This window comes from Dipodomys ordii, unplaced genomic scaffold, assembly GCF_000151885.1.
Source record: "Dipodomys ordii isolate 6190 unplaced genomic scaffold, Dord_2.0 Scaffold199, whole genome shotgun sequence".
In the NCBI taxonomy this organism is placed as follows: domain Eukaryota; kingdom Metazoa; phylum Chordata; class Mammalia; order Rodentia; family Heteromyidae; genus Dipodomys; species Dipodomys ordii.
Window position 1 is genome coordinate 405130 of NW_012267415.1, and position 23602 is coordinate 428731.

The following is a 23602-nucleotide window of genomic DNA, read 5'->3' on the forward strand; positions in this document are numbered from 1 at the left end:
AAGGGTCTGATATGGTCCATATAAATCCATCATTCTAGAAAAAAGCAGCTGCATATGTGCCCTTTTCAGTGGTGGGTCAAATGTAACATCCTTTTCGGGTGTCAGAGCATTGCATTCCGTCCTATACTTCATAGAAATAAAGTAAATAATATCATTTACCTGAAAAGGTTAATGTTTTGTGGACTGCTAATTTGAACATTTATCTCCTTAGTTGAAATTATGGCTATAAAGTGCTAGCAAGAAAGCAAAAGCTATAGATCAAGAATCCAATAAGCTTCTAAGAGCATTTAATGCTCAAACAGTCATTTTTGGAGATCAATGGACAGTACCCTTCTCAGCTGCATTTTATTATTTTCTTCTGAGGTAGAATGGTGTCTCTCACAGTTCCAAATCCAAATGAAAGGAAGCTTTAAAAAATAACAAAACAGCATGTAAATTAAAATCAACATATGTGATATAGGAAGTGGAAATGTGAAAGGGAACAGACAGAATCAGGGAGAAGAATAGAAGGGGCCAACTGATCAAGAAGCACTGAACATTTAAATGGTTATGTTAAATTAAAACACTTGTACATTCTTTTGAAATTCAGAAAAAGTAAGATATATTAATAAAGAGAGAAAAGGAAGACTATATATCTTCCTTATACAGATCCATGCTTATCAAACATTGCAAGCAAAAGGCATGAAACTCCATTCTGTGGTTCAGATAGGTGAATGTCTATGCACCCAATATCCATCAGTCTCTAGAGGATAAAATCAAGCTAACCACACTCACAAGAGTCTAAGTTACAAGACAACCAACTGAGACCTAATTATTATTAAATAAAACATATAGCTATCAAGAGGACTGAATGGTTCTATTTACTGATCAGCATATTTTCCCCCTATAGGCAAGTTAAATTATAATTGTATGATTTCACAGTCAACAGGGGAATTAAGCAAGAGCAGTTAATTGGATATTTTATTGCCTAGTGTAATCCCTCCCTGAGAGTGTAATGCTCATCTCAACACAAAAACACAGCAAATAGCACTAAGTAGCTCTTGAGTGGCAAGCTTTGGTTTGTATGGAAAGCCTCTACCAGTCTTTAACAGCTATAGTTTTTAGTGTACTGGGAAAGCTCTGAACTTGCTCTTTCCTACATTGAAGATGTTCCATTGTAGGTTATATGACAATGCATATGTCTAGCACACCTCTCTGAACAGATCTACCGAACGTTTCTATTGATAAAGAGACTTTTGATATCCCCAGAATGTCTGAAAACATCAATGATTGCATACAACATTCATTCTCCACATTCTTGTTCCCAGATCCATTCCAAAATTGTTTGGAAAACCCAATTAGTTTTTGCAGGGTTCATATCAGTCCATATTCACTTACTAGAAATTGAAGAAGATAAAATTTACCTATTAGCTAATTTTTTTAATATTTGTCTTTAAACAGTGGTAAGAGACTTCAATTCAGCTTGATCAATGTCACCCACAGCAAATTTGTTTAACAAAGCTTTTTTTTCTATCCCTTCTTTCAAAAAAGTTATTTTATGTTGTTGTTATTGTTGTTTGTTCTTTGTTGCTGTTATTCCTTCTGATTCAGGATCTTACTCTGTACCCCATGAGGCTTTACTGGGATTGGAGATGTTTATCAAACCATGTGCTCAAATGCATGATTTATTAAGAAATATTTCTGTTTATAAAATGAATAAATAACATATTATTTATATTTTAAATCATTGTTAATGTCTGACTTAATTGAAGCACTTCTCTTTGCTTTTCTTTTAGTTATTAGGATAATAAACTTATTTTATTGGGATATCACATATTACCAAGTCTTTGGAAAACATTCTATACAGTCACAGAAGAATAAGTAGGAAGAGACAAGTTTCCTCATGCAGTTTTTTACTTGAATGTATTGGATCTGAAAGATTCCCAGGAAAGTTTCCAGAGCTAAGGGTCCACAAGTCATTCTACGAACTATGACCCTATGGAAGTTCTTCTCTTTTTCCTAACTGTAATAGTGGCCAATTTCTTTAGATTATTGACTACTGCTCCTCTGCTGTTTCTCACATGTCTTATTCTACCTCCCTGGAAGCTGAGTTAATCATTGAAAGGTAGCTGTTAAGGAAGTGAGTCCTATCATTTTTGCTATTCTATTGGCCAGTCCTACATACAATAGATTAAAGGTTTTTGGTTAAATATGCTAGATGCCGAGAAAACCATCTATTTCAATGGTTCAAAAAGAGATAGGAAAAAAGGAAATATATCTGGGCCTGTACTAACAGCTGTACATTAGGAAGACGTAATCTGAAAATGAAACAATTCCAAAATACTGATTCCTAGAGTCATTTATTACAAATGGGGGATTTAGGGGGCCGAGAAATCCAAGGAAGTTTCCCATGAATTTTCTGTACTCGCACAGTAGAATCCAGCTCCAGTCATGAATTCTAGGGCTAAGCCCAGGCACATTCAAATTAGTTAACATAAGTTTAATTTAGACTCCATTTCTCAATCCCAGCTTAAAAAATCCAGAAATGATATTTTTTCTCTATCATGGTCCTCATTTTCTCTATAAGGTATTTTCTATGCATGCCCACATTATTTTGAAACCTTTGCAACTTGTTTTCATTTTTTTAATCTTTGTATTACATATGGCTAAAATGTTTCCTCAAACTCTCTGTCAGGTGAGTAGGAAGTTATGGTGGTAACGATTAACAGTCTGGGCTAGCTAGCGTAGATCTTTCAGCAATGCCTTGCCTTCTTCTTCATTTATTCTCAACACCATGTCGCAAGTCATTACTAATCCCAGACTTCCATCCTTCTACTCCTGAGCATGGACTAGGAACCTGGAAACTGAACTATCTCAGAAGAACTCACATTGCCCTGTCACTTAATTTCAAACCTCCTTCTGGTCCATCCTGTGTAATAAAATTTACATTCAGCAGAATCCCAAAATAAGCTCCACATGGGTAATATCAGCACTAGCATTTTAATTCATATGCTCTGTTGGGATTGTATAAAGTAGAATTATTTAGAGCATTTCTTCCAGAATATTTAGCTTTAATTTTTCTGATATATAGCTTAGAATCCATGAAAACTCTAAGGTAATACAATGATAGATATCTCACCGATATCTCAGAATATTCTGTTTTGTTGTGTTTCAGTCTGTCTTATACTGTCTCAACAAAAATATTTCACAGTGATCTAAGGTTTCCCAATTCTTGTTCATTAATGTTACAATTAGAATCTCCTCTAAAATGAGTTATGTCATGTACTACTCAAACTTGACTACCATTATTTTATAATCACAGAATATGCTGATAGATTATATGGAAAAAATAAAAAGAATTGTTAGTTTCACTTGGGAATTCATGATGCAAATATGTGAGGTCCTAAATACTGCTTACAAGTCTTAAAAAGTCACATGAAGGACAAGGGATCTGTACATAATTACCCATATACTCTAACATTTAAAGTTGCTTATCTTGCAGTGTAGAAATTTCCACCATTGTTTTACATTAAATTACACAGTGTTGTGCTTAAATTGCAAATCAACAATAGAATCAAAGTGTAACCTTTCCATTATAGATTTTTTTCTAAGATACTTTTGATGTAAAAAATTCTCATACTGAGATTTTTCATCTATATTACATGAGTAAAGTTTGTATAAATTGATTAGTTCGGCTGAATAAAATCTAACAAATCCTAACATTTAATAGAATTTTGCTAGTCTTGATTTCCTTTGAGACTTAAACATATGAATTTCCAATGTTGAGCTGCAGATGCATATTTCTGTATGGGTAGCCAACTTTTCTTTCCAGTCTTCTGGCTTCCACAGCCCATTCATAACACTGATTTCCTTCTGGGACATTGTATTTTCCATACTGTGTATACAACAGAAAGTTGGAAGATAAAATGGGGCATTGTTTCTTCTCAACATAAAAGTTCAAAAAACAACCTACAAGCTCCTTGGGTCAAATTCTGTCAATATCAGCCCAATTCTCTCAATATCATTTACAAGCATTATGTATCAGGTGACTGGCCTTTTCTAAGATCTCATTTATTCCTAAATGTTGCAGGTCTGCCTTGTAGAACTTTTTTCTTTGATGTTGATTTTTGGCTATTATTACTGTGGTACTTAACCTCGTGTAGAATCAATTTTTCCTTTTTTTTTTTTTACAAAATTTCCATTTGAATTCATAAGCTTTAGTTACTTAGTAGTATTTCTGACTAAATATCCCAGAAAGTGAAAGAGGAAAAGAACAAAAACTTTCCTAGGACTATGAGTATTGTTCTTAACAATTGAGCCAGTTCCTGAGGTTGCACTATGTCTGAACTGAGAAAATGTTTAATTTTCTTGTTGTATCCAAGTTCTCCAACAGTAGCTCATCAAAGGTGGAAATGCTACAGCAACTGTCAAGGCTCCACAACTCAGAGAAGATACTGAATCTGCTGTGCAGCCAGGGTCACAAGGTAAAGGTGTCTCTCTATTACATAAGGTTCACCTGCACACTACTGAAGTTGAAGAATTTGCAGACAAGATTGTCAGTGATTCATGTGTTAAAAAAATCTAAATATTCTGTATATAATTAAATGTAATAAGATATGTGAGTATTTTCAAAGACTTGAAATTCTGAAAATTGCCTATCTGGTTCTATCATCCACACCTCAGAATGTCCATAAGAATAAAACAAAGACTAAAGGCTTCTGAATTATAACGTGACTCACTGGTTCTGAAGAGTGAAATTGCAGTGCTTATGAAACTTTGGAGTAAGCAGCCTAGGGTTGTTTTAGGAGCATTGATAGCTATGAATATATCTTAATCTCTGTGGTCTGTTTGTTGATAAGTGAACATGTTGAGAATACCTACCAGATCTAGTTAGCACACTAGGTGAAGCAATAAAAACGAAGTGTTAGGGTTGGGAAGGTGACTCAGTGGTAGAGTGCTTGCCTGCATGCATGAGGCTTTGGGTTCGATTCCTCAGCACCACATAAGCAAAAAAAACCCAGAAGTGGTGCTATGGCTCAAGTGGTAGAGTGCTAGCCCTGAGCTGAAGAGCTGAAGGATAGTGCCCAAGCCCAGAGTTCAGGCCCCCGACTGACAAAAATAACTAAATAAATACATAAAAAAGCATTAGCTCAATGCCCAGTAAAAGCTAAGATTGTTGAATAATGTGACAACAGTGATGGCGATGCTTTGTTAATTCATTCGAAACATGTTACATAAAAGCAAAATGACTAGATTCTGCCAAGAGAATCAAGAGATAATATGGTCTTCTACTTTTTCTAGGGTTACAAATACCTTCTGTTGCTTTCTCATGACATGGTGTTTATGATGTGAGACACTCCATAATAACTATGAGAATGCCATTGTATAGTACTTGCAATAGAGGAAAAACAGAGTAGACCTGGCCCTTAAAGAACAGTCAGTATAGCTCTCGCCTTTAATTCTAGCTTCTCAGGTGGCTGAGATTTGAGGATCGTAGTTCAAAGCCAGCCTGGGTAGGAAAGTCCCTGAAACTCTTATCTCCAATAAACTACCAGGAAACCGGAAATGACTGTGACTTAAGTAGTAGATCACTCGCCTTGAGCTGAATTGCTGAGGGACAGTCCTCAGGCCCAGAGTTCAAGCCCCACGACCCACAAAAACAAAAACAATCAAACAACAGAATAATATCAGCTTTTTGTTCTTTTGTACTTCTATTAGCTAAAGAGTGATTAGTTGCCAACTCAGGAACAAGGGTCTCTTGAATGCCTACAATAAATTATGGTAGAGTTAAAGTCTAAGTCACGTGAAGATACACTCCATAACATGTTCCAAATTGACATATTTTTTTCAGGAGCCATTTGAAAATAGTTTGTAAACATGAATCCACAATTTCATAGATTTTGGAAAGTTATCATTCATTAGAGATGGTTTATTCTTGCAACATGTGCCTGTAAAGTGTGATAATGACATCATAAATGATGAAACTATTAAGCAGCTGTGAAATTTATTAGTAGATATTAAGGAAGTGTCAGAGATGCTAAGTTGGAAAATGGTATATTATGTGCTTAGAAAAGAAACCAGGAGAAGATAGAATATTGAGAACATGAATTCACAGAAAGTGAATCATTAACAATCAGTGCATTAAGTCCATCAAATTATCTGCTAAATGCTGTTTTTTTCAAAATGATTAATTTTAATTAAGCATTATGATCCATATTGGAAAGAAGCATGTGAATCTAGTGTAACACACACACACACACATACATACACATATAGTTTATTTTGAGTCACTAAATATTTCCATTTAGTATCAATGATCAACCTTGAAAATGTTAAGCCAATTCAAATTCACATTTGAGTTATTTCATTTGCTAAACTATATTTATTGGTTACCTATTTCCATAGAGATGAAAATCAACTTCTTGATATCTAGTACTTATTCTGGAAAATATGTTACTATAGTTCCTTTTGTATCTCTGAATACAAGTAGTCAGGGTACCAATTAAGCTGACATTTTCAGCTTGATGGTGATTCTCCACAAGAGAGTAAAATAATGCCAGCTCAGCTCAGTAAGAAATACCACCGGATCTGGCCTCTGCCTCAGGCTACAGTCAAATTTAAATTGATTAATTAGTAGTAAGTTACATAGTTGGATAGAAGTTATATGTTCTAGTATGCAATTGAACATTAATAAGGTGACAATAACATAACAAATTTCAAAAAGTTAGCAGAAATGATTTTTAAAGTTTTCACCATACATAACATTACATGTTATGTACATATACCTAAATATCACATTGTGCTGCAAGAACTTGTACAAGTATTTTTATTTTAGGCACCATTTAAAATTAAATTACTTAAATAAAAATTAAAGAAGCATGATATCAACCCAAGTTACCAACATTTACCAAAGATAGTAATATTTGTTTTACATCCAATTGAAAAGTAATCTTATCTGAAGATTAATGAATATATTTATAAATAAAAATTTCACATAAAGTTAAAATATTCCATGTCATCCTAATATGTTATGCCTAATGAATACAATTATACGCCAGTAACAAAACAAATAATTTTCATCGAGAATGCATAGGCTTGTTTGTAAAATTCCCCAAGTACCTAAAAAGACATAATCATGAATGCTATATAATCATTCTAAAAGTCACTTTGTTCTCTACTACAAGCTATAAAATGAATTTATTTTCACCATTTTTTCTCAACATTGTTGTTAAGTTTATTTCTGACAATAGTTCAGTGAATTCTAAACCTGCCACACATACTCATTGGGATTTTATTTTCTTCAACTTTGGAATCTTTTATTTATTTATGTATGTTTTTATTGTAAAAATACTGTACAGAGGGGTTACAGTTACATGAGCAAGGTAATGAGTACTTTTCCTATAGAGCATTGTTGCTTCCTCCTTTGTTTTTCCTCTACCATCCCTTCCCCTTCCACCTCCACAACTATTTTTTTGTCTTTCTTGCTATTGTTTCTTATGTGTTTATAATGTACTGTGGGTTTTTTTGTTTCTTTTTATGTTCCTCCTCCATGGTATAACCCCTGTTTTCACTGTATTTGATGTCAGTATTCTGCATCTTGTATATACACTTATCTAATTTGGGGAGGGAAAGTGAAAGAAACAAAATGCTTAAATGGGGATATAGGTTGACCCATAACAATGAGATGTACAAGACACTATGTTGGAATATCTTAAACATTCAGCAAAGTACAAAACAATAGGCTCTCATACATTTACCACATTCATTTATTTGAACATCGACAGTAGAGTAAGCCTTGATGAAGAAAGAGATTTATTTAGTTCATGGTTTTTGGAGGCTCATGAGTAATGCTCTGGAGAGCCTCATGGCTGATAGCATCTAAAGGCAGGTATGCATTAAGGTGAGATGGGCTTGCCACACAGGAAACTAAGAAGTTCCTGAGTAAGCAGTCTTACCACTTTATAACAACCCTTCCATAAGAACTATCCCAGAGCACTAAGATAGAGCTATGGTAATTGCATCTGAGGTCTGAGGTCAGCATCCCTGATGATTTAGGGCTTCAAGCTAAACTCTACCTGCTGAAAGTCCTAACATCTCTGAGGTTCAATACACTGGGAAAAAGCTTATCTCAAAACATGGGGGTAATCTATATTAAAACTATTGCATAAGGTAATTTTAACTATTTAAAAATGTTACAAATATACATCCAGACATATTAAGTTGATTTTATTATTCTTTTCAGCATTAGAATACAACTTGGACCTTGAGGATGCTAGACAATTGCTCTAAAACTGAGCTATACCCCTAGCTGTTCACATACGTTTTCAGATAAAACCTCAATGATATTGTCTTACTTGTAGGACGCATTTTTAAGTGGACATGCATTGTTAATGGACACACACTGATGGATAATATTGAGTAAGGCTTGATCTTAAGTGCCACACTTGATTCCTGGGGAGATACAATAAATTAAGGCAAATATAATTAATCAGCAATTTTTGCATTATGTCAAAGAGTAAAGAAGAGAAGAGGTCTGGAAGCATCTGAATAGTGACCTTTTTGGAGGACTTATTTTTATTTTTCAACTTTACTAGATTTTCATTTGGAAGATAGCTTGTGGGAAAATAAAAATAGCAGGTGTTGCATATATGGTATCTTGTATTTCATACTATCAATTATCAGATGGCTATCATTTTCATATAAAAATTGATTGGACAATTTTTATGTTTAGGTAATTCCTTATCATAGTCCCACCTCCTTTGGGATTGAAACCAGTGCTTCAACTAATCACTCTACTACTTGTGCTGCAATTCACCCCAGTCTTTTTATCCATACTTCACTTTTGACCTAACGTTTGCCTGGCATGATCTCCAGCTTATAAACCTCTAAGGTCTGCTCTTGCAATACCTTAGATTATAGATATGTACTTGACTTTGGCAATTTTTAATGCTTTATATTCAGAGAAGTTTTAGGTTCACAGAAAAACAGTAAGGAGAAACTATAGCAAATTCTCCTACGTCTCCTGTCTTCTATTAGCATAAAAGACCCAAACTTATATATTTGTTATAATCAGTGAAGCTGAGTTAACAAGACATTATCCTCCAAAGGCCTAGGTACATGTAAATATTCATCTGTCTTATAACACATTTTATGGTCATGTAACCAACATAATAATTTTATCCCCAATCGTTTCACTACCCTGAATATCTTCTATATTCTACCTGTTGATCGTCCCTGAAATTCTTGGCAATCACTGATTTTTTTATTCCAATATCTTTTTATTTTATTACATTTTATTGTAAAAATACTGTAGAGAGGGGTAACAGTTATATGAGCAAGGTAATGAGTACATTTCCTAAAAATCATTGTTACCTCCTCCTTTGTTTTTCTCCTACCATCCTTTCTCTCCCACCTCCACACCTAAACTCCCCCCTTCCCCTTCCTGCTTAAATTGTAAAGTTCATTTTTCAACATAGTATCTTATACATCTCATTCTTACAATGGGTCAACCTGTATCCCTATTTAAGCATTTTGTTGTTTCCCTTCCCCTCCCCAAGCTAGAGAAGGATATATACAAGATGCAAGGCACTGACAGCAAATACAATTAAAACAGGTTTTATACAGTGGGGGGAGAAACATACAAAGAAACAAAAAAAATTACATTGTACATTATAAATACGTTAGGAACAATAGCAAGAAAAAAAAACTTGTGTCCCTATCTTGGGGTTCATTTCGCTTAACATCATCTTATCTGGTCATACGTACATAGCTTTTGTCCTTTTTTGTTTGTCCCAGACATATACTAGTTATTGCAAATAAGCAAAACCATAGGACCTATGTTTCTTTGGGACTGGCATACTTCACTTAATAAAATTATTTCCAAGACTTTTCATTTCCTAACAAATGGGGCAATGTCATTCTTTCTGAGGGAGGCAAAGAATTCTATTGTGTGTGTGTGTGTGTGTGTGTGTGTGTGTGTGTGTGTGTGTATACCACATTTTCTTCATCCATTCATTTACTGAGGGGCATCTGGGTTGGTTCCATATCTTAGCTATGGCAAATAATGCTGCAATAAACATAGTTGTGCTGGTAGCTTTAGTATGGTCTTGTTTGTGATCATTTGTGTAAATACCCAAAAGCTCCTCTATGTGGAGTCTTTTGAGAAACCTCCATACTGCTTTCCAAAGTGGTTGAACAAGTTTACATTCCCACCAACAATGCAAGAGGGTTCATTTCTGGCCAAATCCCTTCCAGCATCTGTTGCTATTAGATTTCTTGATTACAGCCATTCTAACTGGGGTGAGGTGGAATCTCAATGTTGTTTGGATTTGCATTTCTATTATGGCTAGAGAGGTTGAGCATTTCTTCATATATCGCTTGGCCATTTTTATTTCCTCATCAGAGAAGTTTCTCTTTAAGTCTTTAGCTCACTTATTTATTGGGCAGTTGTTTCTATGAGGATTTGTTGTTGGGGGATTTAATTTTTTGAGTTCCTAGTATATTTTAGATATGAGACCCTTATCCATTGTATGGCTAATGAAGGTCTTCACGCAATCTGTGGGCTTTCTATTACCTTGTTAGCTAAGTCTTTTGCCATGCAGAAGCTCTGCAGTTTCATGCAATCCCATTTCTCCAACATTTCCTTGATTTGTTGTGTTTCTGGGTCTCTATTAAGAAAATTTTGGCCTGTGCCTAGGAGACCTAGGGTTTCTCCTATTCCTTCTGCTCTGGCTTTGAGGTCTTTGATCTATTTGGAGATGATTCGGGTGCAGGTTATATATATGTATATATATATATATACATATATATATATATATATATATATGTGTGTGTGTATATATATATATATATATATATATATATATATGATCTAACTTTAGTTTTCTACAGGTATTTAACCAATCTTTCTGGCACCATTTACTGAAGAGGCTGTCTTTCTTCCATTCTATTCTTTTAGCTCCCTTATCAAAGATTAAGTAGCTATGGGTGTTTGGGTTCATTTCTGAGTTTTCAATTCTATTCCATTGGTCCTCAGGTCTGTTCTTGTGCCAGTACCAAGCTGTTTTGATTACTATGGCTTTATAGTAGAGTTTGAAATTTGGTATTGATATTCCTCCAGCACTGTTCTTTCTGTTAAGGATATCGTTTTTGCTATTTGGGGTCTTTTATTGTCCCATATGAATTTTTGGATTGCTTCTTCTATTTCATTGAAGAATGAGGTTGGAATCGTGATAGCTATTGCATTGTACTTGTGATAACCTTGGAAAATATTGCGTTTTTCACGATGTTGATCCTTCTGATCCAGGAGCATGGGAGGTTTTTCCGCTTTCTAAGTTCTGTTTTGATTTCCTTTTTCACGTTTTTAAAGTTTTCATCATAGAGGTCCTTCACTTCTTAAGTTAATTCCTAGGTATTTTTTTTTTGTGGGGCTATTACAAAGTATATTGCTTTCCTGATTTCAGCCATACTCTTTGCATTATTGGCATTCAGAAAAGCCATTGATTTTTTTAGGGTTAATTTAAAATCCTGCTACTTTCCCAAAGTTTCCAATCAGCTCAAATAATTTGGGAGTGGAGCTTGTGGGATTCTTTTTTTTTGATTGTTTGTTTGTTTTTTGGTAGGTCATGGGGCCTGAACTCTGGTCCAGGGCACTGTCCCTCAGCTCTTCAGCTCAATGCTAGTGCTCTACCACGTGAGCCACAGTACCACTTCCAGCTTTTTCTGATTATGTGGTATTGAGGAATCAAATCCAGGGCTTCATGGATGCAAGGCAAGCACTCTACACTGAGCTACCTTCCCAGCCACCCCCCTCTTTTTTTAAATAAGTTTTTTATTGTGAAAATATTCTACAGAGAGGTTACAGTTACATAAGCAAGGTAATGTACAAGAACATGTCATCTGCAAAGAGGGACAGTTTTACTTCATCTTCCCCTATTTGAATCCCCTTTATGTTTGCATCTTGTGCTATTGATGTAGCTAGGCATTCTACTACTAAATTTAGGAGAGGTGGAGAGAGGGGACATCCTTGCCTCGTTCCTGAGTTTAGAGGAAATGACTTTAGTTTTTCACCATTAAGCATAATGCTGACTGTAGGTTTGTCATATACTGCCTTTATTGTATTGAGGAATATTCCATGGATTCCTAGTTTTTCCAGAGCATTCATCATAAAGGGGTGTTGTATCTTTTCAAATGCTTTTTCTGCATCTATTGAGATATTCATGTGGTTCTTATCCTTGCTCTTGTTGATGTGATGAATTACGTTAATTGATTTGTGTCTATTGAACCATCTTTGCATCCCTGAAATGAATCCTGTTTGATGGTAGTGTATGATTTGGATAGTTGTGTGTTCTTTCTCTATAATATCTAGGATGTCTTCAATCCCAGAGAATCGATCTTCTGCATGGTCTAACCTACTGCAAAAACTTTCTACTTTGTGTTTTGTATTTCCTTTCCTTCTAATTGGTTGTCTTTGATGGCTTCAAATTCTTTGTTGGAGCTTTGCTTTAGATTTTGTATGGACTAGTTCCATTGGTGTTCAGTGTTTATTCTCAAATCCCTTAGTTGATTGATTATTGTTTCCTTGGACTCCCTTTCCTTCTGATGGGCTCCATTCAACATTCCCTTTGTGGTCTCCCTGGATTCCTTCAGCTCTGTCGGTTCATGGATTCCATGAATGCCTCTATTGATCTTGCCTATTCTCATCCCACTAACCCAATTACTGTATTACTCTTTGATAAGCCCTGTATTTATCTTTGACTGTTCTCATCCTGCTCACACAATTCCTGTATTACTTTTTGATTAGCTTCCTAATGCTCACGCAATTCCTATATTACTCTTTGATTCTCAGCCTGCTCACACAATTCCTGTAATAATCTTTGATTAGCTTCCTCATGCTCATGAGATTTCTGCATTAATTTTTGGTTAGCCTCATCATGCTCCCGAAGTTTCTGTATTCATCTTTGTTTAGCCTAGTCTTGCTCCCTATCACGCTCACACTGGGTCCTTGCAGGCTTTCAATCTTTTCATTTACCCTGTTTACCAGTTGTGTTTGTAGAGCTTTTTGGGAACTCTGCTCTGGTTTATTCATTAAATGTTCTGTCACCTGATTATCATGAGTGGGAGTTGAGATACCTGGACTAGCCATTTTTCTTGTGTTTCTCTGGTTTGTTCTGCCCATTTGGTAAGAAAATAACACCAATTTTGTGGTAGAAAACTATTTTAAGGCAAGCATCAAACAGAGTTGTGTAGTTGCAGGGTCAAAATGGTTGCAGATAAATCTAGTTCAACAGATACAGTCTATTCAACATCAAAGAACTATGGATTAATGGGCTAAGAACATCTAAGAGGGATTCAGCAAACCAGAAATTAATAAATTTAGGGAGAATTATGGGGAAAATAGGATTAGAGGGATGTGGGGAGATAAAAGGAAAGACTGAATTTTACCAAGTCCTAATCTCTGAAAAGAAATGGATAGAACAGATCGAAAGGAGAGATATAAACAAGAAAAAAGTGAAAAAACAAAAAGTTAAAATTTAAACAATGAAACACTTAAAAATTATGTAAGTATAAAGAAATAATACTGATAGAAGAAAAGGATATGATGAGAGGAGGAGAGATATAAAAAGGAAAAATGAAAAAATAAAAAAATTTAAAAATGGAATACTTAAAAATTATATAGGTATAAAGAAATAATACTACCATTAAAGAAGTTAAGCCTAAGAGGTTGTGAATTGAATAACTTTTGAATTAAGTAGGTACATAGTGAAGGATAAATCTAATAATCGACAATAGGTATATATATGGGGATGAGCAGAATAGCAATTAAGTCATGTAAAAAAAAGGACCAAAGGGCAAAAGACATTAAAAAAAATACACACACACCTAAAATAAAAATTATGAAAGAAAAAAAATCTTTTGGAGCTGGGAAGGTGGCTCAGTGGTAGAACGCTTGCCTTGCATGTATGAGGCCCTGGGTTCGATTCCTCAGCACCACATAAGCAAAATGAAAAAAGCCCGAAGTGGTGCTGTGGCTCAAGTGGTAGAGCACTATCCTTGAGCTGAAGAGCTGAGGGACAGTGCCCAGGCCCAGAGTTCAAGGCCCATGACTGACCAAAAAAAAAAAAAAACAGAGAGGGAGATGGCTGTTTCCTCTAGCTTAGAGTTGCTGTGATAAGGCTAGGTTCTGGGTAGAGTTGGAACCTACCAGCAATCAGTAGCTTTTCCCTGAGGGGTTAGCTCCTGAGACACTCACAGAGCCCAGCCTGGAGCCAGATTTATGTTTACTGAATTCCAATTGTTTTTCTTTTACCCTTCTTGCTACTGGGAGTACTGCCTAGGGTGTAGTGGGGAGGGGCAGCCTCTGGCTCTGTTTACTCAGTGAAGAAAGTCTTTCTTACTGGGTGTGGAGATACTCTGCCTGGGTAGGGTGACTTTCCCCTAGGTGTAGGTGAGGAGGGAGGGTCAGGTTCCTGGGACCTGTTAAATGGCCCCTATTGTTTTCTTCAAAGGCCTGAGTTGGAGCTCACTGCTTGGATCAAGCCTTTGTCAGCATCAAATGGAGTTTTTCTGCAGTGGTGGGGGGAAAGCCTACCTTCCCACCGCTGATCAGTGAGTAGGGGTGAGATGTCTGAGGGTACTCTAGCAAGCTTCTTGATTTCTGGGCAGTCCCTGGTCTGTGATCTGCAGGATGAAGATTTCTGCTGGTCAGTTCTTGTTGGTGGTGAGTCGAATCTGCTTGAACACCATTTCTGGTGCCTTTGTTCCAGGTTCTCACTGATGATATGGCAGCTGCCACAGACATTGGCCAGTGCTCAGATCTGTCTCCTTGACAAAGCTGCATGGATTATCCCTTTCGGGCCAAACTCTCTGTATTGTGATTGCACACTTGGTGTGCTTCCTTAGTCTAGGACTGTTCACTGGAACACTAAAACTACTTTCTATGCGAGAGCTTGTTTAACCTCCAGCTTCTCCCCCAATCAGTGATTTTTTTTATTCCCTTCATACTTTTGTATTTCCAGATTGCCTTATAATTGTAATCATACAGATGGACATTTTGTATTTGTTCCTGTCTCTGAGTAATATGCATTTTAGTCTTCTCCATGTATTCTCATAGCATGATAATTCACTTCTTGTTTTTGCTAAATGATATTGCATTGTCTTTTTGCCAGTTTATTTATGTACCTGCTGAAGTGAACCTGGATGCATTCCAAGTTTTGACAATTAAAAATAAATCTACTCTAGGCCTGACATTGGTGGCTCATTCTTGTAATCCTAGCTACTCAGGAGGCTGAGAATTGAGGATCAGATTAAAGCCAGCCCGGGCAGGAAAAGTCCCTGAGACTCTTATCTCCAATAAACCACCAGAAAACCAGAAGTGGCACTGTAGCTCAAGTGGTAGAACACCCCCCTTGAGCTGAAGAGCTGAGGGACAGCACCCAGGCCCACAATTCAAACTCTACCATCAAAAAAAAAAAAATCTAAGTAAATAAAGCTACTTGAAACATCTGTGTGCATACAGTTTTGTAGCCATATGTAGTAAACTCATTTGGGTACACATGAAGGACACATATTTCTAGATTATACAGAAAGAATTCCCAAGTAGTAGTATTAAGGAGGAACCAAATTTCTTTCAACGTGAGTATATCATTTTTGCATTCTCACAAAAATGAATGAGTTCTTGTTCTTCTTGTTCTGATATGCTCTCCACCTGTAGATTTGTGTTGGATTTTCATTAGTCTAATATTGTGTGCATTACTGTGTTAATTTTCACTTCTGGAATATCACAGAATGTGAAGTAGTTGTACATAGGAGTCATGTTTCAACAATATAGTTTTGAGTAAAATGCATTTGAATCAATTTCACCCCTTTCAACATTCTTATCCATCTCTTTAAACCCATCCTTTCCATTACTCTTCTTATTTTTTTTTTTAGGATATATTGAATTTTGACTGCATTCTCCTCTACTTATCTTCATTCATCTACCCTCCCCTTGATTCTACACCACCCCCATCTAGTACCCATTTCTTGGTGTCCATTTTGATGAAATATGATTTTGCCTTTCTGAGGAATCACACTCTTTTCATTCTCCTTTGAATCTCCTGTATTTGTAAATACATTTATATACATTTGCATGCCACCCAATATATTTACTTATTATAATCTAATGATAAATTATATCTATGAGAAAAAAATATGCAACTTTTGTCACTCTGAGTCTAATTTCACTTAATGTAATTTTTCTAGGCCCTTCAATATTTTTACAAAAGATTCAAAGTCATTCTTTCTACTGGATGTATAAAATTCCATTGTATATATATATATATATATATGTATATACATAAATATATAAACATACATACTCACACATATACATATATATATACATATATATGCATATATATACATAAATATATATATATATATGCCACATTTTCTCGATCCATTGTTCCATTCAGGGACATCTGGGGACGTCTTCATTACGAGTATATAACAATTCTAACATTTATGAAATGTATGCTAGAACTCTCAACTTCATCAAATAAATACTAATTGACCTAAAACACACACATTGGTCCAAACACATTGACCAAGGGTGACTTAAGTACAACATTGTCACCTTTGGCTAGCTCATCCAGGCAAAAACTTAGCACAGAAATTCAGATCTATATAACTGCATTAGCCAGCTAGACATAACAGACTTCTGTGGACTATTCCACCAGCATCTTACAATATACATTCTTTCCATGAAATATGCTCCAAAATTTGCCCTATGTCCTAGGTCTCAAACTTACTGCAAATACAAGAAAAATCAAAATCACTTCTTGTATCATATCAGACCACAATGAAATAAAATTAGAGCTGAACAGCAAAGCCATCACAGGAAATAATCAAACTCATGGAAGCCCAGAAATGCATTGTTGTATGATCAATGGGTTACATAAGAGATAAGAAAGGAAACCCAAAAGTGTCTGAAATTAAATATAAATGGAAACAACAACAATAACAACAACAAAATACCAGAACCTTTGGACATAGCAAAGGCAGTGCTCAGAGGAAAAATAATAGCTATGAGTGACAACAAGAAATTAGAGTCATTTAAAATCAATACACTAATGAGGCATCTCAAGTTCCTAGAGAACCAAGAATAAACTAAGCCTCAAACCAGCAGACAGAAATAAATAATAAAATTAAGATCATAAATAGATGAATTAAAGGCTGAAAGAACATATAATGAATAAAATTTTTATGTTTTCCTTATTTATAGCCTTCCTAGTGAGTTGTGTGTTCAGATATTTTGTCCTTTTCTTCATTGGGTTTTTAATTCTCTTACTTCCTCATTGTTTACCCTAGTAGTTTGCTAGAGTAGAATTAAATCACTACTTTACTAAACAGTCCATACAAATAACATCTTCCAGAGAAGTCTTTAGAAGCAAATATTAACAGGGCCTTGGTGGCTTCCGCTGGTAATCTTACATAATCAGGAGGCTGAGATCTGAGGATTGCAGCTCAAAGCCAACCCAGGCAGAAGAGTCCCTGTGAGACTTTTATCTCCAAGTAACCACTCAAAAAAAAAAACAAACGAAAAAATGAAAGTAGCACCAAAATATATATATATATATATATATATATAATATATATGTATATATAGTTATATAAATTTATTATTAATATATACTTATATATACATATATATCTATACAGAATCATTGAAAAAATAACTGTTCAGCCTAGAGCAATTTAAAGATTTATCTTTTTCTAAGTAGTATTAAGCAACAAAATTATGGCCAATACAAAGCAATGGAGTATATTTAATGTTGTTAGGGTTTCTGCAAGTAAGTGCCAAATCTTGGGACAAAGATTGGCCTCTTGCCTTTTAGATGAGTGACATTCAAAAGATTTGGAGCATATGATGTGCTAATGATGTTAATAAGATTTTAGTTGATATTATATGACAACATGAATATATATGGTTATTAAAATACATAATAAGCATGAGATTTTTCTAAAGTATTATATCATTTTATGAATTACCAATGAGTCCCAATATAAAATATTATAAAATCAGATTGTACCCAAAATATTATTTATGCAAAAAAAGCAAAAGCAATTTTATCAAAATTCAAATATATTATCTGTATTGTGGGAACAGATTTAAGCTATATTTAATTTTTTTATATTAATCCAAATTAGCTGCAGCTTTAGAACATTTTAAGAGGTCATATTTATAAGAAGCATGTCTTTATATGGCCAAGTGTTTAATTCAGCATTACCATACATTACTTGTTTTTTCCATTATATTATATTTATAGACTATATTCTGTTTATCTGTGTAGTTACATATGGTTTCCTATACATTTAGCCAACAATCCTGTATTTGGACATATATAATTGAAAGCATGAAAAACAATGGTAGATGAAAGTTTATATTTCATAGCTTTCCAAGTAGAAAGTGTATTGTGGTCTTAAAGAATAAGGGCTGGGTAGTTGGCTCAGTGGTAGAGTGCTTGCCTTGCAAGCACTAGGTTTGACTTTCAGCACCATAAAAGCAGAAAAAGCCAGAATTGGCACTGTGGCTCAAGTGGTAGGGCTCTAGCCTTGAACTGAAGAGCTGAGGGACAGCGCCCAGGCCCAGAGTTCAGGCCCCATGTCAGCAATAAATAAATAAATAAATGAATAGAGCATTACTATTATAAGTATATCTAAACATAAAAGTTCATTTTAAAGTAAGCAAACAAGTTTAATTTTTCAATGGGGTATATTTTGGCTAACTTTATTTAAATTCTCATTTGATATTATCATCCAAAGGAAGAAAGATAATTAAAGTAACAGTGACTTTGCAACTAATGTGCAGATTCTTGAGAACAGAGTTCAGCTTTCATCCTCTAATTTATTCAAACTTTGACCTGGCAAGTTGTTTTCCCCCACTCTAATCTAACCTAAGGATCAATTTCACATAATGATGACATTATAATAAAACTGAATCTCATAGTATAGATTATCATAAATGAATTAGCATTCTTTTGATTATAAGTGTTCCTGAATACCTGGAAAAGCAGATTTAACATGGCAAGACACCAACCAACCACTGCAATTCTTTTTAATGAACAAATTCACTACCAGGTCACATTGGTTGCAAAGGAGTCAGAATTCTGTTTGGTGTATCTTTTCTGCTACTTGGAATCCCAAGTAAAGATTGTGATTGACTATCTATACTAAATATCTAACAATGGATGTTTAATCACCTAGGAATTAATTTTGTCACATAGCAAGAAAATTTACAGGTCATAATAAAATAACATCTCTAAGACACCATAGTCTAAGTGTTTTACAGATATCTGCTCAGACATCTTTAATACAGAGCTTTCATCTGCATGTTCCAAAATTGGCTCCCTCACACTGAGATATGGGATCCCTTTGACAAGTAGTTAAAAATGTAAGAACAAAATAGAAAAAAAAAGAAAAAGAAAAAGAAAAATCCAGGTCCCAATATCTTAGATTTGTCAGGATGTCCCAGTAGAATAGCACAGAACAAAAATTTATATCCCACAGACTGAATCAGAAGAATGACAAAGATGAAAGTAGATTTGGTGGGCTCTGACTTCCTCCTACACAGACAGCCACCTTTTGGCTACATCTACACGTGGGAGAAAGAACAACTTTGAATTCTCTTCTAGAAAAGCACTGATCCCCATCTTAAAGGCAGAGCCCTATTGCCAAGTCACCTACCCAGCCATCTCACCTCCTAATAGCATCAAATGAAGTATTCATATATATAAACTATGGGAGGGAATACACAAACATTCAAGCTAAATCAATTCCATGAATAAACAACTTGCTATTATTATTTATATTTTAATGGGCAAGGACTAATTAATTGTAGAGGCTTGTTGGTGAGCACATATTACTGGGAATGTTGGAACAGTATCACACAACATACTATCACATTTCTCTTAGAAAGTTAAAACTGTAGAAATAAATATGAAGTGGACAAGAAAGACCGTTTAGGGTATTTTAAGTAATATAAGAATTGATTGTACAGCCTAAATTCTACCTGTTCATGTCATGATATTTCTTTTCTGTAATCTTTCAAATCCCACATACATCAATCATCTCTAGTCAGCAATGCTTCTCTGAAAGATATTGCAGGAGTTATTATATTGCTTATCCCACTGAACTCCCAATTACTCACTTCTGGTAGTCTCCATTTTTAACATGCCTGAGCTTACACCAGTCTAGGTTCCCTTTTGTAATGCGGAATGTGTTCATTCTCAACACCTTATTCTAAAAGGCCCTCCTTCTCACAACACCATCTCCTGTCCTTACTTACTCATTCCTTTACTTTAACCAAATCTGCCATCTGTGTGATCTGTGGATTTTCAAATGTCTCCCAACCCAGGCAGACAAACTGGTTCCACATAAAAAGTGGACTGCTACTCCCATATATTTTATCTGGAAATTGGCAACTTTATCAGTGCAATTATTTTATCTGCACATTCACTTATCTTCAATTCCCTATGAGCTTTCTGTAGAACTTTTTTCAAGACCATAATATGTATCAAGACCATATGTTATGCTCTGTCTCAATGTAGTATGAATTGCTACATAGTTGCATTGAAACCCTCACATCATTGTTCTCCAAGCAAATAAAAGGGAAAAGTAATTGGGGCCTTAATTTCATATCATCACATTTCCACTAGGTACCTGAGCATATACTTCATTCATTGTGAGTACATATGGACTTAGTAACAGTTAAAGACTTAGTAACAGTTTCAGGATGAATTGTGGGACAGGAAAAATACTTTCTACCTTATTCTTCCTGAATATTTTCCCCAGGTATTGTCCTAACTTTATTTCAACAAAGTCTTCTGTTTTTGGAACTAAAGATATTAAACCTGCTTAATATTCCACCACCACACTGACTTGAATTAATGATAGAAACCTAAGGTATCCAAATGCATAAACAGGTAAATATTGATTTGGCAAATGGAGGAGAATTCTCAAGAGCAAGTAAATGGATTGGGCAATATTTTGAATAATCTCTTAATCATGTTAATGGTGAGGTCTTTTTTCCCATTGAATTAAACTCACAAGTACTGTGAACCAGTGAGGAAAACTCAAATATTTGATTGAGTTTACTTGTTTATTGTAATACAATAAAATGAAGAAAGAATACAATAAAATAAGAAGAAAGAAATGTATACTTGAATTCAGATCTTGCCCACAACCTTAGACCACAGATGATGTCCAATCCTTTTAATATCTTTGACCCCAAAATTTGAATTGGTATAGTAAAGTAAAGAAGAAATGCTAAAATCAAGTCATTTATCCAAAATTACCACCAGATGAAAATTGAAGTGAATATTTTCCCAGTAAATCATAAAAAGAGAGAATTGACAGTAAATATAAACTTTATAGGAAATAAAGACCAATATGGTTTCAAAGATGAGAATTCTTATACTACTATTCAGTGCTAGAAAATTATTTGTCAATAGATATTAAGATTGTTAGCATAGGCTACCAGCCAGCACACAAAATAATTTTGTGTTATGGTGAACTTTTTTACTGCAGTGGTGCGTGTTAGAGGGATTTGACCTGTATATGGCCCAAGAATTCTTTTCCAGAATATAACTTACTTTGACAAGGCATTTAGACACATAGGTACACTTTAAATAAGAACATATCCTCCAAGAATCAGAATCCTTTACCTTCAAAAATCATAGCCAATCCAAGAAATAGTTGTTCAATTACAAATACACAATATCTATAGAGATGTAACCAGTAATTATTTTAATAAAAGTAAGTCTTAGTAGGAAAACACATTGTGATTCTAGTAATAGGTACTAATATGTCTTAGAAATACATATATTTGTATATATACTAAATATTTAAATTTTTTCTGAATATTACACAGGCTCTTATGGTTATATACTTGGACAAAAATAAGAACAACAGATTTCAAATAAAACTCTTAAGTTTTACAAGAAATGTACTCACTACCTTATTTATATAACTGTAACCCCTCTGTAGATCACCTTGTCAATAAAGAGAAACAACAAAATAACTCAATTTGTGTTTAGGTTCCTCATAATATCTTGCAGTAAAGATGATATATGGAAAATGAATGTGAACTCTTAGAAATAAGACCAGAAACTTTATTCTTATCACCAGTGACATCCAGGACCTATACCAGGTGCTTCTTTTGGTTGGGCTTGAGGACAGATGTGATCTGCATATATGTGTAATTGTACACATATGTGTGTGTTTAGTGTCCATAATTATAAATGAAGGCATGCCAAACATCATAAAGCAGAATGGGAGACATAATTTGTCATTTCTTAAGCTAGTTCTCATATAACTCAACTGCACATTTTATCTATTATAAAATTGGCAACAGATATTGTATTGTTAGGACAATTCCAGCACTAAATTTTCAAACAGCATTTCACATAAGAAACTATTTTACCTCTCATCACCCCTATACATATCTTGCCAATATGAAAGATGATGAAAGGTCTCTATGTCCTTTTTTTAACCCCCTCTGAAAAAAATCGGGTTTTGTAATAATTATTATCACTCTCAGCAAATACTCAGTTTTTTACTTCTAGGCATATGGTCGGATTGTCTCTATCTCCTGAAATTTTCTACATTTAGAATCGTGTTTGGCCTTGTCTTTTTTTTTTTTCCAATAAAAGGTGTGTTACTGCAGAATGAAGCTTTTAAATTAACATGTGACTCAAATGGCATGATCTTCTCTCTTTTCCTTTCCTTTTCAATCATTCCTTCTTCCTTGCTGTCCCTCTCTTTCTCCCCTTTCCCCACCCTCTCTCCATTTCTCCCTCTCCCTCCCTTCTCTTTGCCTCCCTCTCTGTCTCTGTTTCTGTCTCTGTCTCTCTTTCTCCCCAGACACTGACTGCACCATCACACACGGTTACAATGAGCAATCTGGCAAACAGCAGGAAGCTGCTTCTAAAATATAATTCATGTATTCACTAACAATTTATTTTATATCTCATATTCAGTCTCAGGATGGATTAATGCTCTCACTAGTCTATGATTCTAAGAGATACCCTAATTTCCGTATGATTTTAGCATAAGAAATGTCTCAAACTTAATCCCGATATTTGGTATTCGTTCTTATGTTAAACATGGTTTATACATTTTTTAATGCTCTGGCACCATAGTGAACTAATTGAATTGACATAGACCATGAACTAATTCAATTGATATAGAACATAATATAGACACATTAGTGAAACAGTTTCTTCCATTGGTTGAAAATATTGAATTAGGATTGACAAAGGAACAAGAGATTTTCTGTTAGTCTTCCAAATATAACAAATTCAAATGTATAAATCAGATATTATGGCAGGAAAATTATAAAGTTATTAAAAGTGAAAAAATTGTATTTATGAAAATGTACAGAAAAATATTAACTTTAGAAATGAAACAATAATAAATAATTATTGGTTCTGACTTGGTAAAATTATACATTTATTGATGTACTTGTTCTTTGGATCAAAAGAAAATATAATACTTTCAAATACTTAGAAATTCATATCTATAGGCCACTCAAAGTAGTATTTTAAGTTGAATGATATGCATTATTCCTATCAGTACTTTAATT